This window comes from Dermochelys coriacea, chromosome 11 (assembly GCF_009764565.3).
Source record: "Dermochelys coriacea isolate rDerCor1 chromosome 11, rDerCor1.pri.v4, whole genome shotgun sequence".
Taxonomy (NCBI): Eukaryota; Metazoa; Chordata; order Testudines; family Dermochelyidae; genus Dermochelys; species Dermochelys coriacea.
In genome coordinates, this window is record NC_050078.2 from 52,893,125 (window position 1) to 52,907,319 (window position 14,195).

General features: G+C 47.1%; 1 long non-coding RNA gene across 12 annotated transcripts in view; it reads left to right on the forward strand.

The window, feature by feature from the left end:
• The window catches only part of LOC119863854, a 53,486-nt gene that overhangs the window by 21,458 nt on the left and 17,833 nt on the right, over positions 1–14,195 (forward strand). For 10 of the 12 annotated variants that reach the window (XR_006278053.1, XR_006278045.1, XR_006278050.1 and 7 more), the window contains exon 2: positions 7,947–8,107. The exons of 1 other annotated variant lie outside the window; for it this stretch is intronic. This is a non-coding gene — a long non-coding RNA (uncharacterized LOC119863854). Of the gene's footprint in view, positions 1–7,946; positions 8,108–11,765; positions 11,826–14,195 lie in introns of all 12 variants that reach the window. One more of the 12 variants, XR_006278046.1, reaches the window with a different exon arrangement.

The following is a 14,195-nucleotide window of genomic DNA, read 5'->3' on the forward strand; positions in this document are numbered from 1 at the left end:
CTAAGAGGATCGGCACCGAGAGCCACGGTGCCAAAGAGGATGATACCAGAGAGCTGGAATGACAGGAGGGCCCGGCGCCACCTCTGGCTTCATCGGCTTTGTCGCCAGATGAAGCGCTGGCAAGGGCTTCAGCCTTGGGGCCCCCCATTGATAGCAGGGCCCATCAGGACCTGCTATGCAGGATTGCCCGCAACTTGGGGTTGGAGGCAGGGGAGGTGGTTGAGTCTGAGGACCCCATGGTCAACATTTTGACACCAGAACGGCTATCTAGGGTTGCTCTGCCCATCATAAAAACAATCAAAAATAACATTAAAACTCTGTGGCAAACCCCTGCATCCATTCCCCCGACAGTCAAGGGGGTGGGGAGGAAATACTTTTGTACCCTCAAAGGGGTACGAGTACCTCTTCTCGCACCAGCAGGCCTGCTCGTTAGTTGTGTCTGCGGTGAACGAGAAGGAGAGACAGGGGAAACATAGACTGACTCCAAAGTCTAAGGAGTTGAAAAAGATGGACCTTTTTGGCCAAAAGGTCCATTCAATTGGGAGGCCGCAGCTGAGTATAGCTAACCAGTAAGCTATCCTCAGCAGGTACAACTTCAATTCATGGACCTCCATGTTGAAGTTTAAAGAATTGGCGTCACCGGACTCGAGAGCAGAGTTTGTGGCAATAGTGGAAGAGGGCAAGGCAGTGGCACGTACCTCTTCACAGGCCTCACTGAGTCTGCGCGAACCCTGTCCTCAGGCATCACTATGAGAAGAAGCTCATGGCTTCAGGCATCTGGGCTTCCCCCGGCAGTGCAGCAGACACTATGGAACCTGCTGTTTGACGGTGCAGGCCTTTTCGTGGAGCAAATGGACTCCAGACTGCACAGCCTTACAGACTCCCGGGCTATTATGAAGTCGTTGGGCATGCACACACTGGCAACCCAATGTAAACATTTTAAGCCCTAGCTGCAACAGTGCTCCTATCCCCCCTCAGCTGAGGCAGAAAGCAGGGAAGGAATGGCAGGCGCAAGCTTGACTGGCTGCTCAGGGGGCGTTCCAAAGAACAGGTGGAGTCTTAGCTATGCTTCGTCAGATCCATCTTCAAGAGGTTGGGTCTCCTTCTCAATGTGAACAAATCAATCCAGCTACTGACCCAAAGAATAGAGTTTATCAGTGCGGTGTTGGACTTGATCTGGGCTGGGGCATTCCTGCCAGAGGCTCGCTTCCAGCGATGACTGACATCATACAAGGCCTCAGACAATACCCTACCACTACAACAAGGGGGTACCTGAGTCTTCTCGGCTACATGGCAGCATGCATGTACATGGTACAGCATGCCGGACTGAGGCTCAGACCTCTCCAAGCTTGTCTTACATTGATCTACCATCCAAGGTGCAACAGCCTAGACTCTGTGGTCACCATTCTGGTGCAAGTCCTCAAGTTCCTCCAATGGTGGCTCGACCCTCAAAAGGTGTACCAGGGAGTCCCCTTCAACAGACCCCCAGCCCTCTTTGTCCCTGGTCATAGACGCATCAGTGCTGGGATGGGGCGCGCACCTGGGAGACATTCAGATATAGGCCTCTCGTCTCAGGACAGGCCCTCACTTCATATCAACATCAAATTGTTGAGGGCGGTCCGACTAGTGTGCCCAACCTTCCAGGCCCAGCTTCAAGGCCAGTGTGTGGCAGTTATGATGGACACTACAACTGCAGTGTTTTACATCAACAAGCAGGGTGGTGCCCGTTCCTCTCCCCTATGCTAGGAAGCCCTCCTGTTGTGGGAGTTCTGCATAGCCCACTCCATTCACCTGGAAGTATCCTACCTCCCAGATGCCCAGAATGAGCTAGCAGATTACCTCAGCAGATTCTTCCACAACCATGAATTTTCTATCTGCCCGGACGTCATACATAATGTTTTCCAGAGGTGGGGAGCTCCCCAGGCCAATCTGTTCACCACACGAGGCAACAGAAAGTGCCTGTAATTCTGCTCCTTTCAGAAGCACAACACTTGCTCGTTTGTGGACACATTCCTCCTCCCCTGGATGGGATGTCTTCTGTATGCGTTCCCACCATTCCCACTCAAACACACGGTCCTGCTCAAGATTTGCAGAGACAAGGCAGCCGCTATATTGGTGGTACCAGTGTGGCCTTGCCAACACTGGTACACCGTGCTCCTAGAGCTGTCAGTGGATGCCCCGATCACATTGCCACTGTTCCCGGACTTGATCACCCAAGACCATGGTCGCCTTCACCATCCCAACCTCCAGTTCTTCCATCTCACAGCCTGGAAACTTCATGGCTAAACCCCATAGAGCTCATGTGCTCGGAGCCAGTGAGGGAGGTCTTACTTTGTAGCAGAAAACCCTTCAGTAGGGCTACCTACCTGGCTAAGTGGAAGAGATTTACATTCTGATGTACTCGGGCCGCACACCCCCAATACAGATGCCCATACTGCTCATCCTGGAGCACCTGAAATAGCAGGGTCTAGCACCGTCATCCATCAACATATACCTGGCAGCCATTTTAGCCTTCCACCCAGGAGCAGCCGGGCATTCCTTCGCCAACCCCATGGTCGGCTATCTCCTTAAGGGTCTGGAACGTGTGTACCCGCAAGTTAGACAACCGGTTCCAGCATGGGACCTTAACCTGGTCCTCTCCAGGCTAATGGGGCCCCCATTTGAACCTGTGGCAACTTGTTTGCTCCTCTACTTATCATGCAAGGTAGATTTCCTGGTTGCCATTACCTCAGCAAGGAAGGTGTCTGAGCTAAAGGCCCTCACCTCTGATGCCGCCCACATGGTTTTCTTTAAGGACAAGGTGCAATTCAGGCCTTTCTTCCAAAGGTGGTGTCCCAATTACACACCACACAGGACATTTTTCTACCAGTATTCTATCCTAAGCCTCACAACAGTAGCCTAGAACAGAGACTCCACACATGGGATGTTCGTTGAGCGCTGGCTTTTTACATCAAGCACACGAAACCGTTTCGGAAGTCAAATCAGCTGTTCGTAGCAGTGGCAGACTGGATGAAAGGACTCCCAGTCTCATCAGGACGACACCAGAGAGCTGGAAGGACAGGAGGGCCTGGATCCAGACATGTTACGAGTTAGCCCAGGTTCCAGTCCCGGCACTAACGGCGCATTCCACAAGGGTGCAGGCCTCATTGGCAGCATTCCTTGCCCAGGTCCCTATTCAAGAGATCTGAAGGACAGCAACGTGGTCCTTGGTTCATTCATTCACCTCTCATTACACCATCACCCAGCATGCCAGAGATGATACAGCATTCGGCAGAGCGGTGCTTCAGTCAGTGATTCCATAACTCCGACACCACCTCCAGGGTAGGGCTTGGGAGTCACCTAATTGAAATCGATATGAGCAAACACTCAAAGAAGAAAAAATGGTTACTCACCTTCTTGTAACTGCTGTTCTTCGAGATGTCACTCATATCTATTCCAAACCCACCCACCTTCCCCTCTGCCGGCAAGAAGGAACTGGGGGAGGCAGCGGGTTGACAGATACCTATATTCAGTGCCATGGAGGCGCCACTCCAGGGGACTCCACAGCTGACCTGACGGGTGCTGCTAAGGGAAAAACATTCTGATGACTGTGCATGCGTCACACACACACACCTAATTGGAATAGATATGAACAACACATCTCGAAGAACAACAGTTATGAGAAGGTGAGTAACCATTTTTTTAACTGGGAAGCCAGTGCCAATGTCTGCTCCTCCACCCACTCACAGTCATGTTAGTAGCCTGTGCTTGCTTTTCTGTCCTGTGAGTGGGCTATAATTGGCTGAGATTGGCTGAGTGTTCAAATTCTGCATGTGATACATGGTATGGGATATAGCAATGTGGCACACAATAAGAACAAAATGAAAATATGAAGCAGCAACACTTTAAAGTGACTTTGAAAAACTTTTGTTCTTGAAATTGTAAAGCAATAGCATATGACACTGCTGTCCCACAAAGCTAAACCATTTCTGCAGGTCTCTTGGCTACCAGTCACCTGGGTGGTGATTGAGCTCATCACCCTCAGCTCCCCCTAACTCCACTTAGTAGGAATCAAAAGTATTCTGATCCTCTTGAAGAATCAGTACTTTGGTCTCCAGGGTCATTTGATGGAAGAAGGAGAAGCAGTTGTGGGGGCATTCCTGCCAGAATAATAAGCATTAACAGGAACTCTGGAATAAGAGGTCATGTAAAGTAACGCACATTGGAAAACATAATCTCAACTACATATATAAAGTGGTGGGGTCTAAATTAACTGTTACCACTCAAGAAAGAGATCTAGGGGTCATTGTGGATAGTTCTCGGAAAACATCCACTCAGTGTGCAGTGGCAGTCAAAAAAGTGAACAGAATGTTGGGGATCATTAAGAAAGGGAATACGAGAGCAAATATCATATTGCCTCTCTATAAATCCATGGTATGCCCACATCTTGAATACTGCATGCAGACCTGGTCGCCCCATCTCAAGAAAGATATATTGGAATTGGAAAGGGTACAGAAAAGGGCAACAAAAATGATTGGGGTATGGAGCAGCTTCCATATGAGGAGAGCTTAATAAGACTGGGACTTTTCAGCTTGGAAAAGAGACGACTAAGGGGGAATTGACAGAGGTCTATAGAATTATGACTTGTGTGGAGAAAGTAAATAGGAAGTGTTATTATTCCTCATAACACAAGAACTAGGGGTCACCAAATGAAATTAATAGGCAGCAGGTTTAAAATAAACCAGAGGAAGTACTTCTTCACACAGTTAAGCTCTGGAACTCTTTGCCAGGGGATGTTGTGAAGGCCAAGGCTATTACAGGGTTCAAAAACAACTAGATAAGTTCATGGAGGATAGGTCCATCATTGGCTATTAGCCAGGAAGGCAGGGATGCAAAACCATGCTCTGAAGTGTCCTTAGCCTCTGTTTGCCAGAAGCTGGGAATGTGCAACAGGGGATGGATCACTTGATTATCTGTTATGTTTATTCACTCTGAAGCACCTGGCACTGGCCACTGTTGGAAGACAGGATACTGGGCTAGATGGACCATTGGTCTGACCTAGTATGGCCATTCTTAGGTTTTTATGTCATTGTAATGAGGCAGTCTGATTCCCTGCTGCCCCAGAGAGTGACGAGCCTCTCTGGATGCCAAAGTGGGTGGAGCCAGCGAACCCTGCACCTGCCCCTCAGAGGTCAAGGCACAGGACCAGAAGTATAAAAGCCCGACCCCAGAGTTCAGTTGAAACACAGCTACTGGAGAGGCCAGATGCATGTGGTGGAGCTCCCAGATGGAAGACTACGGCAATCAGTGGCCGACCCGAGGACTGGCTAGACCAGCCAATGCCTGGTGCTAGCCTGAGCCCAGAGATGCTGCCAAGCTTGCCATTCGCCAGTTACCCCGAGGAGCCGCCAAGCCAACCGAGCGCCAGTTACCCCGAGGAGCCCATGGTGTGTAACCCCTTGGAGGACGCCAGCCGGACCCAGGTACCTATAGAAGGGGAAGTAGGAAATAGCGCAGGAGCAGCTGACCTTAGTCAGGCTGCAGCCCTGCCAGAGCCAATGTCAGTGTGTTGCAGCCAGGAACTCCACTGACACGGCAGCTGGTCTTCTGCCGCTGCTAGGGCCCCGGGCTGGGATGCAGTGGAGTGGGTGGGCCTGTGTCTGCCCTGCCACCAATTCGCGGGTGGCAGTCTCCCCCTCTCCCAGGCCGCTCGGAATAAGGAGCCTGGGTTTGCTATTGAAGTCTTTGCTCAGCCCCTTCCTGAGGGCCCTGAGCTACTGACTGTTTGTTGCCCCACCTTGACCCAGGGCCTGGGCTTTGCTATTGAACTTTGTTCAGCCCCTGCCTGAGGGCCCTGAGCTACTGACTGTTTGTTGTCCCGCCCTGACCCAGGGCCTGGGCCTTGCTATTGAACTCTTTGCTCAGGCAGGCTAATTCCCCAACATACCTGACAAAAGCAGTGAGGCAGTCTGGTTCCCTGCCGCCCTGGAGAGTGACGATCCCTGGCCGAATACGCTTACAGTCATGCATTTTGCTTTCTGAGCACAAGAGAAACTGAATAAAACAGGAACAGCAGCTGGGGAAGGAGTTGGGGAAATATATAAGGACTATAAGGCACTATACCATGTGTATTTTAATTAAATGTAGACAAACTTTTCCCCATAGTAAAATTTACATATCCTTTAATGAAATAACTCAAATGCTTAAAGTTAAAAACTGCCCAAGTATTTTCTCGATTGTGGCCAGAATGCTCAGCACTGTGTAGAATCAAAAACTTTGTCATTTGTTTTCTAGAAAGACTAGTAATGGCAGATGCTGTTCTTATACAGCGAGAGGGAAATCCTGCCCAGCTAATATCCTTGCCCAGATGTACAAGGTTTAAAATACAGTATAGACACAGCAGTTCTGCTGTGTTGGAAAATATGACAGGCCATGGAAAAGCCTCACAGGGGGACTCTACACCCCTGCATGCAAAGAAATGGTGCTCTGTGTTGGTTCTTTTCACAGCAGCACATATAAAAGACCCAGTGCAGGAAACAAAGGAGTGCCATAATGGGTCAGACTTGAGTACCATCTAGTCTTTTTGAGTTATTAACCTCCATAATCTTATGTATCCGTGAGTTGCACATTGCATTAAAATATTTATTTTTATCAATTTCAAATTTGTGACCTTTCAACTAACTGAGGGTCTGTTTGTTTGCAGGTAATGCAACAGGGTGAACACAAAGACCGAGCAACTTACTTAGTGGTGACCTTAACACTAATATGTTCCTCCTAAATCTCTCCATCTTCCCTTTTGTGGAAACATTTAGTACAGCCACCATTGCTCAATGTGTTGGGGTGTACACCCAACACAAGCCCTGAAGGGGTTAAGGTGGCTAGCTGAGCCAATTAACTCCTCAGGGTGCACATGGAGGAGGAGCCAGGGAGCAGGGATAAATTAAATGAGGCTCAGATGGACAGGATTCGGAAGGGGGGCCTATATAAAGCCCGGTAGCTGAAAGCAGCTGGAAGAAAGGCTGCAGTCACTCCCTGCGAGAAGGGAGGTGTGGCTGGGGCTACAGAAACAAATAGCTTAGGGCAGCGGCTCTCAACCTTTTCAGGAGTCTGATTTGTCTTGCATACCCCCAAGTTTCACCTCCCTTAAAAACTACTTGCTTACAAAATCAGACATAAAAATACAAAAGCGTCACAGCGCACTATTACTGAAAAATTGCTTTCTTTCTCAATTTTACCATATAATTATAAAATAAATCAATTGGAATAAAAATATTGTACTTACATTTCAGTGTATAGAATATAGAGCAGTATAAACAAATCATTGCATGAAATTTTAGTTTGTACTGACTTTGCTAATGCTTTTTATGTAGCTTGTTGTAAAGCAAGGCTAATATCTAGATGAACTGATGTACCCCCCTGGAAGACCTCTGCATATCCCCAGGGGTATATGTACCACTGGTTGAGAACCACCAGCTTACAGTTATTCCCTGGGAAGAGGGAGTTGTGAGGCTGGCAAACCCAGAGGTAGGGGGAGAGCTAGAAGGTAAGGAAAGGCCCCAGGGAAAGGTAGAAAGAAAAGGAGTACTTGTGGCACCTTAGAGACTAACAAATTTATTAGAGCATAAGCTTTCGTGAGCTACAGCTCACTTCATCGAATGCATCCGATGAAGTGAGCTGTAGCTCACGAAAGCTTATGCTCTAATAAATTTGTTAGTCTCTAAGGTGCCACAAGTACTCCTTTTCTTTTTGCGAATACGGACTAACACGGCTGCTACTCTGAAACCAGGGAAAGGTAGTAAAGTCAAGGAGGGAACAGATGTTGGCTGCTGATGAAAGGGTCCCTGAGCTGAAACCTGGAGTAGAGGGTGGGCCTAGGTTCCCTTGCAAACCACTGAGGGAGTGGCATGGGGGCAGTAAATGGGAAGATGGCCAGAGACTGATAGTGAGGAAAGACTTTGATACTCCAGATGGAGGAAGCATGTAAAATGACCTGGCTGGACGGCCAAGGCACGACGATGGAGTTGCTGTGAGAGAGAGCGGCAATAGAGCATACAGCAAGAAGCAGAAGGGGGTGTTGGAACTTAAGAGAGCTGATTCCCAGACCGACCAGGAGGAGGTGCCACCTGCGGTGAGTGGACCCCATGACACTCACTTTTACTGCTTTTTCCAGGATTTCAAGCTCTTGGGCAGGACATATTGGAAGTGGTATATACTATCTTGGTGCAATGCTGTGGTACCATTTTATAATGTAAGATTAGCTGTAAGAGAATGATAATCATATCATACCATTGTATTATACAGCATTACTAGATCTGAGGATGACTGATTTTAGAGGAGCTCTCGAAGTTTCAGAGTATGTCCTGTTCAAAAAAAGGCAGATTCATGCTGTCCCCCTCTTCTGCCAATGGTTTAAATAGTATGAAGGTAGATGGACTCAGCAAAGAGAGCCATCAAGGTGTGTTCTCCTTCAGAGAATAGAAAAGAGTATTGAAGGCAGACAGTCCACATCCTTCTTTCTTGCCGTCACATCTATCTTGAGGTGAAAGCCACCACAAGGAAGTTGTGCTCAGGAAAAGACCACCAAATCGTGTTTAAATTCAGTAGGTACCCTCATTTGTTCAACCAGAGGGGACAACAGAAAACAAGGAGCCTTTCCTGTAGTGAGCCTGGCCACTGAAAGGAAGACTCTGACAACACACACTATGATAGAAATGTTGTTTGTTTTTCATTTTTAAGAAATTACCGTGCTCTAATTCCAACTCCATCAAAAGAGACAGGAAAGAGGATGATCCTGTTTTACCAACACTTAATGATGCTGATCTCAGGGCATGGAAGTCAATCTTAAGGACTTTGGTTGGCTCCTTCAAGAATTTTTATTACTTAGGGCTTAAAAGTATGTACAGTACATTGTGTTACAGCTAATACTGATTGCCATGTGACCACGTTTACTAAGAAAAATCTTTCAATCTAAGTTATTCTTGGCAATAATTTCACAGCTAATAGGATACTAAAGAGAACATAATACCATAGGTAAAAGAACTAATAGAATTAATAAATATGTACTATATGCTATTTTTCATATGCACCTGTCTACAATATTATATATTATATCCAAAACCACTGTGCTAAACAAACATTATTAAGATTGCAAAATCAAGCACTCAAAAGTTAGGAAAAGTCAGAATTCAGGTTGCCAGTGCAACCATAATTCAGTCCCTTTCTTCATATGCATTATGATAGTTTTTAATTATATGACCACAGGACCACTGCCTTATGCAGGTTTGGAGATTAAAAAGACTTTGTGTTGAAAAATTTTAACCAGCTATATGACCAACCTCATTAAGCCAAACATTCCTGGAATGACTTACTTCTGCTATCCTCTTATTCTATTAACTCAAGGCATATGCATATTGAAGTTACACAGAAGCACTAGCTCAAGAAAACTGCAGCTTTATGTAAATGGAAATCAATAAAAAATATGTGACTAAATATTTTGAATCCTCAGAATCACCATAGAAAGACTGACTCATAACAGAGCCATTGATAGAAGATCATAAATCTTATAATAAAAATTTCTAATGACGAACTTGTCCCTGGGTATGTCCTCCCATATATGAGTAGCGATACCACATGGGGGGAGTCCTGCACTTCATTGAGCATAATGCTGTGAGTGGTACAGCCTGAAATAAACATATCCTACTTCTCTGAATACGGGTGGAGTATCATCTTACTAAGCAGAAATTTGATTACTCTTATACCACAAGATCAATTAATTGTTGCTTAATTTCATGATTTACACTTAGAAGAGAAAAAAGAATGAGGAGTACTTGTGGCACCTTAGAGACTAACAAATTTATTTGAGCGTAAGCTTGTAAGAGAAAGCATCTTCTAGCATGTTTTGCCTATGGAAATTAAAAATACTTGACACAGTCTCCAACAAACTCCATGCAGTTGGAACAGACCAGAGTAATCCCAGGAAATTAGATCATGCTTTACAACCAGAATGCCAAGAAAAGTGCAATATTATGCCAACTGGTGATAGACTTTTCTTCTTTGCCTACTCTCTTGCATTAGGCAGTCTGGCTCTTCACCAGGCCCATATTGGTAGTAGTGCCATTTGATTCTGTGAAACGGTTTTGTACAGCAACAGCTCTTTAGATTTTAGCAAATGATCTAAATCTAGCTTTGTGAACCAGGATATTTCCTCAACTGAATCATCAGAGCTGTTTGGAGTTAGGCTTCTTTGGGCACCTTTTGTAGAGATATGTGATTGGATGGGTATAGAATCTTAGCCCTGGTCTACACTATGAGTTTAGGTCAAACTTAGCAGTGTTAGATTGATTTAACCCTGCACCCGTCCACATGATGAAGCCATTTTTGTCGACTTAAAGGGCTCTTAAAATCGATGCAATTCGACGGTATTGGCCTCCAGGAGCTATCCCAGAGTGCTCCATTGTGACCGCTCTAGACAGCACTTTCAACTCAGATACTCTAGCCAGGTACACAGGAAAGCACTGGGAACTTTTGAATTTCATTTCCTGTTTGGCCAGTGTGGTGAGGTCATCAGCAGAGGTGACCATGCAGTGCGCATCAGCACAGGTGACCATGCAGTCCCAGAATCGCAAAAGAGCTCCAGCATGGACCGAATGGGAGGTACTGGATCTGATCGCTGTATGGGGAGATGAATCCGTGCTATCAGAACTCCGTTCCAAAAGATGAAATGCCAAAATATTTGAAAAAATCTCCCAGGACATGAAGGACAGAGGCTATAACAGGGACCCACAGCAGTGCCATGTGAAACTTAAGGAGCTCAGGCAAGCCTTCCAAAAATCCAAAGAGGCAAACAGCTGCTCCGGGTCAGACCCCCAGACATGCCACTTCTATGATGAGCTGCATGCAGTTCTAGGTGGTGCATCTACCACTACCCCACCCCTATACATGGGGAGGAGTCTCACGCAACAGGGATGAGGATTTTGGGGATGAGGAAGATGAGGAGGAGGAGGAGGAGGAGGATGAAACCGTTCTCCCTGACAGCCAGGAACTGTTTATCACCCTGGAGCCAATACCTTCCCAACCCTCCCAAGGTGGGCTCCCGGACCTTGAAGGTAGAGAAGGCACCTCTGGTGAGTATACCTTTGTAAATATAATACATGGTTTAAAAACAAGCTTGTTTAATGATTAATTTGCCCTGAAGACTTGGGATGCATTCACAGCCAGTACAGTACTGGAAAAGTCTGTTAACGTGTCTGGGGTTAGAATGGAAATCCTCAAGGGACATCTCAATTAAGCTCTCCTGGAGGTACTCCAAAAGGTTTCTGGGGAGAGCAGCCTTATTCCATCCTCCATGGTAGGACACTTTACCATGCCAGGCCAGTGGCACATAGTCTGGAATCATTGCATAACAAAGCATGGCAGCGTATGGTCCCAGTGTTTGCTGGCTTTCAAGCAACATCCATTTTTTATCTCTCTGTGTTATCCTCAGGAGAGTGATATCATTCATGGTCATCTGGTTGAAATAGGGGAATTTTATTCAGGGGACATTCAGAGGTGGGCCATTCCTGCTGGGCTGTTTGCTTGTGGCTGAAAAGAAATCATCCCTGCTGTTAGCCACACGGTGGGGGGATGGGTGAAGCGATCATCCCAGAGAATTGGGAGGGCGGCAACCTTGTACCGAAAGCACATGTGCTATGTAATGTTAACAGCTTGGTTCACTGTGAAAGAGTCTACCCATTGTTCTCTAAAATGTGTCTTTTTAAATACTACTCTCCCTTTTTTTCCTCCCACAGCTGCAAATGTTTCAGCGCTCCCCTACCATCTCTGTTCCAGAGGCTAGCGCAGATAAGAAGGTGAAAAAAATGCACTTGTAATGAAATGTTCTCTGAGTTCATGCAGTCCTCCTGCATTGAAAGAGCTTAGCAGAATGCATGGAGGCAAGCAATGTCAGAATCCAGGAAAGCACAAAATGAACATGAGGAGAGGTGGCAGGAGCAAGAGGAGAGGTGGCAGGAGCAAGAGGAGAGGTGGCAGCAGCGTGATGAGAGGAGGCAGGATGCAATGTGGAGGCTACTGAAGGATCAAACTGATATGCTCCAGTGTATGGTTGTGCTACAGGAAAGGCAGCAGGAGCACAGACCGCCTCAACCTTCCACCCCGCCATAAACGTCTCCCCCTTACTCTCACAGATATTGTAGAGCACACTGCAAGCAGTAGTAACAATGTCAATATTGGTTTCGCTGAGGTTTAACCGAGTCAGTAAACTGCGCCAGCGTGCTTTTAAACGTCCAAATGCACATTCTACCACCATTCTGCACTTGCTCAGCCTATAGTTGAACAGCTCCTGACTACTGTCCAGGGTGCCTGTCTATGGCTTCATGAGCCATGGCATTAAGGGGTAGGCTGGGTCCCCAAAGATAACTATAGGCATTTCAACATCCCCAATGGTTATTTTCTGGTCTGGAAAGTAAGTCCTTTCCTGCAACTGTTCAAACAGACCAGAGTTCCTGAAGATGCGAGCATCATTTACCTTTTCCGGCCATCCCACACTGATGTTGGTGAAACGTCCCTTGTGATCCACCAGTGCTTGCAGCACCATTGAAAAGTACCCCTTTCGGTTTATGCACTCGCTGCCTTGGTGGTCCGATCCAAAGATAGGGATATGCATTCCGTCTATCTCCCCACCACAGTTAGGGAATCCAATTGCAGCAAAGCCATCCACTATGACCTGCACGTTTCCCAGAGTCACTACCTTTGATAGCAGCAGCTCAGTGATTGCATTGGCTACTTGGATCACAGCAGCCCCCACAGTAGATTTGCTCACTCCAAATTGATTCCCGACTATCTGTCATTGCAAGTTTCCAGAGGGCTATCGCCACTCACTTGTGAACTGTGAGGGCTGCTCTCACCTTGGTATTCCTGTGCTTCAGGGCAGGAGAAAGCAAGTCACAAAGTTCCATGAAAGTGCCATTATGCATGCGAAGGTTTCTCAGCCAGAGGGATTCATCCCAGACCTGCAACACTATGTGGTCACACCAGTCTGTGCTTGTTTCCCGGGCCCAGAATCGGCGTTCCACGGCATGAGTCTGCCCCATTGCTACCAGGATGTCCAAATTGTCGGGGCCCATACTTTGAGAGAAGTCTGTGTCCATGTCCTCATCACTCTTGTCACCACGCTGCCGTCGCCTTCTCACCTGCTTTTGCAGGTTCTGGTTCTGAACATACTGCAGGATAACGCACAAGGTGTTTACAATGCTCATAACTGCTGCGGTGATCTGAGCGGGCTCCATGCTTGCCGTGGTATGGCGTCTGCAGGAGAGCAGAGTTGCAGCGGAAGCAGTGGCTGACGACGGATGCCATGAGAATAGATATTTATAGAGAACACCGAGAGGACCTGCGAGGTGGATTCATGAGAGCAAAGTTGCAGCGGAAGTGGGAGCCTGTGACAGCCAACGTGGAGAAATTCGCTATCAAGACAAGAGCAGGAGAGCAAAGTTGCAGCAGAAGCGGTGGTTCAATCACAACGGTTAGCAATCCTACTGCACCGTCTGCTGAAAGCAGTATGGCATCCACATGGAAAAAAGGCATGAAATGATTGTTTGCTGTTGCTTTCACGGAGGGAGGGGCCACTGACGACATGTACCCAAAACCACCCGCAACAATGTTTTTGCCCCATCAGGCATTGGGAGTTTAACCCAGAATTCCAATGGGTGGCGGAGACTGCGGGAACTGTGGGATAGCTACCCACAGTGCAACGCTCTGAAAGTCGATGCTAGCCACGGTACTGTGGACACACTCCGCCGACTTAATGCACTTAGTGGGGACACACACAATCGACTGTATAAAATCGCTTTCTAAAAAATTGACATCTATAAATTCAACCGAATTTCGTAGTGTAGACATACCCATAGAAGATTAGGGTTAGAAGAAACCTCAGAAAGTTATCTAGTCCAACTCCCTGCTCAAAGCAGGACCAACCCCAATTAAATCATCCGAGCCAGGGCTTTGTCAAGCTGGGCCTTAAAAACCTCTAAGGATGGAGATTCCACCACTTCCCTAGATAACCCATTCCAGTGTTTCACCACTCTCCTAGTGAAATAGTTTTTCCTAATATCCAACCTAGACATCCCTCACTGCAACTTGAGACCATTGCTCCTTGTTCTGTCATCTGCCACCACTGAGAACAGCTGAGCTCCATCCTCTTTTGAACCTCCCCTTTAGGT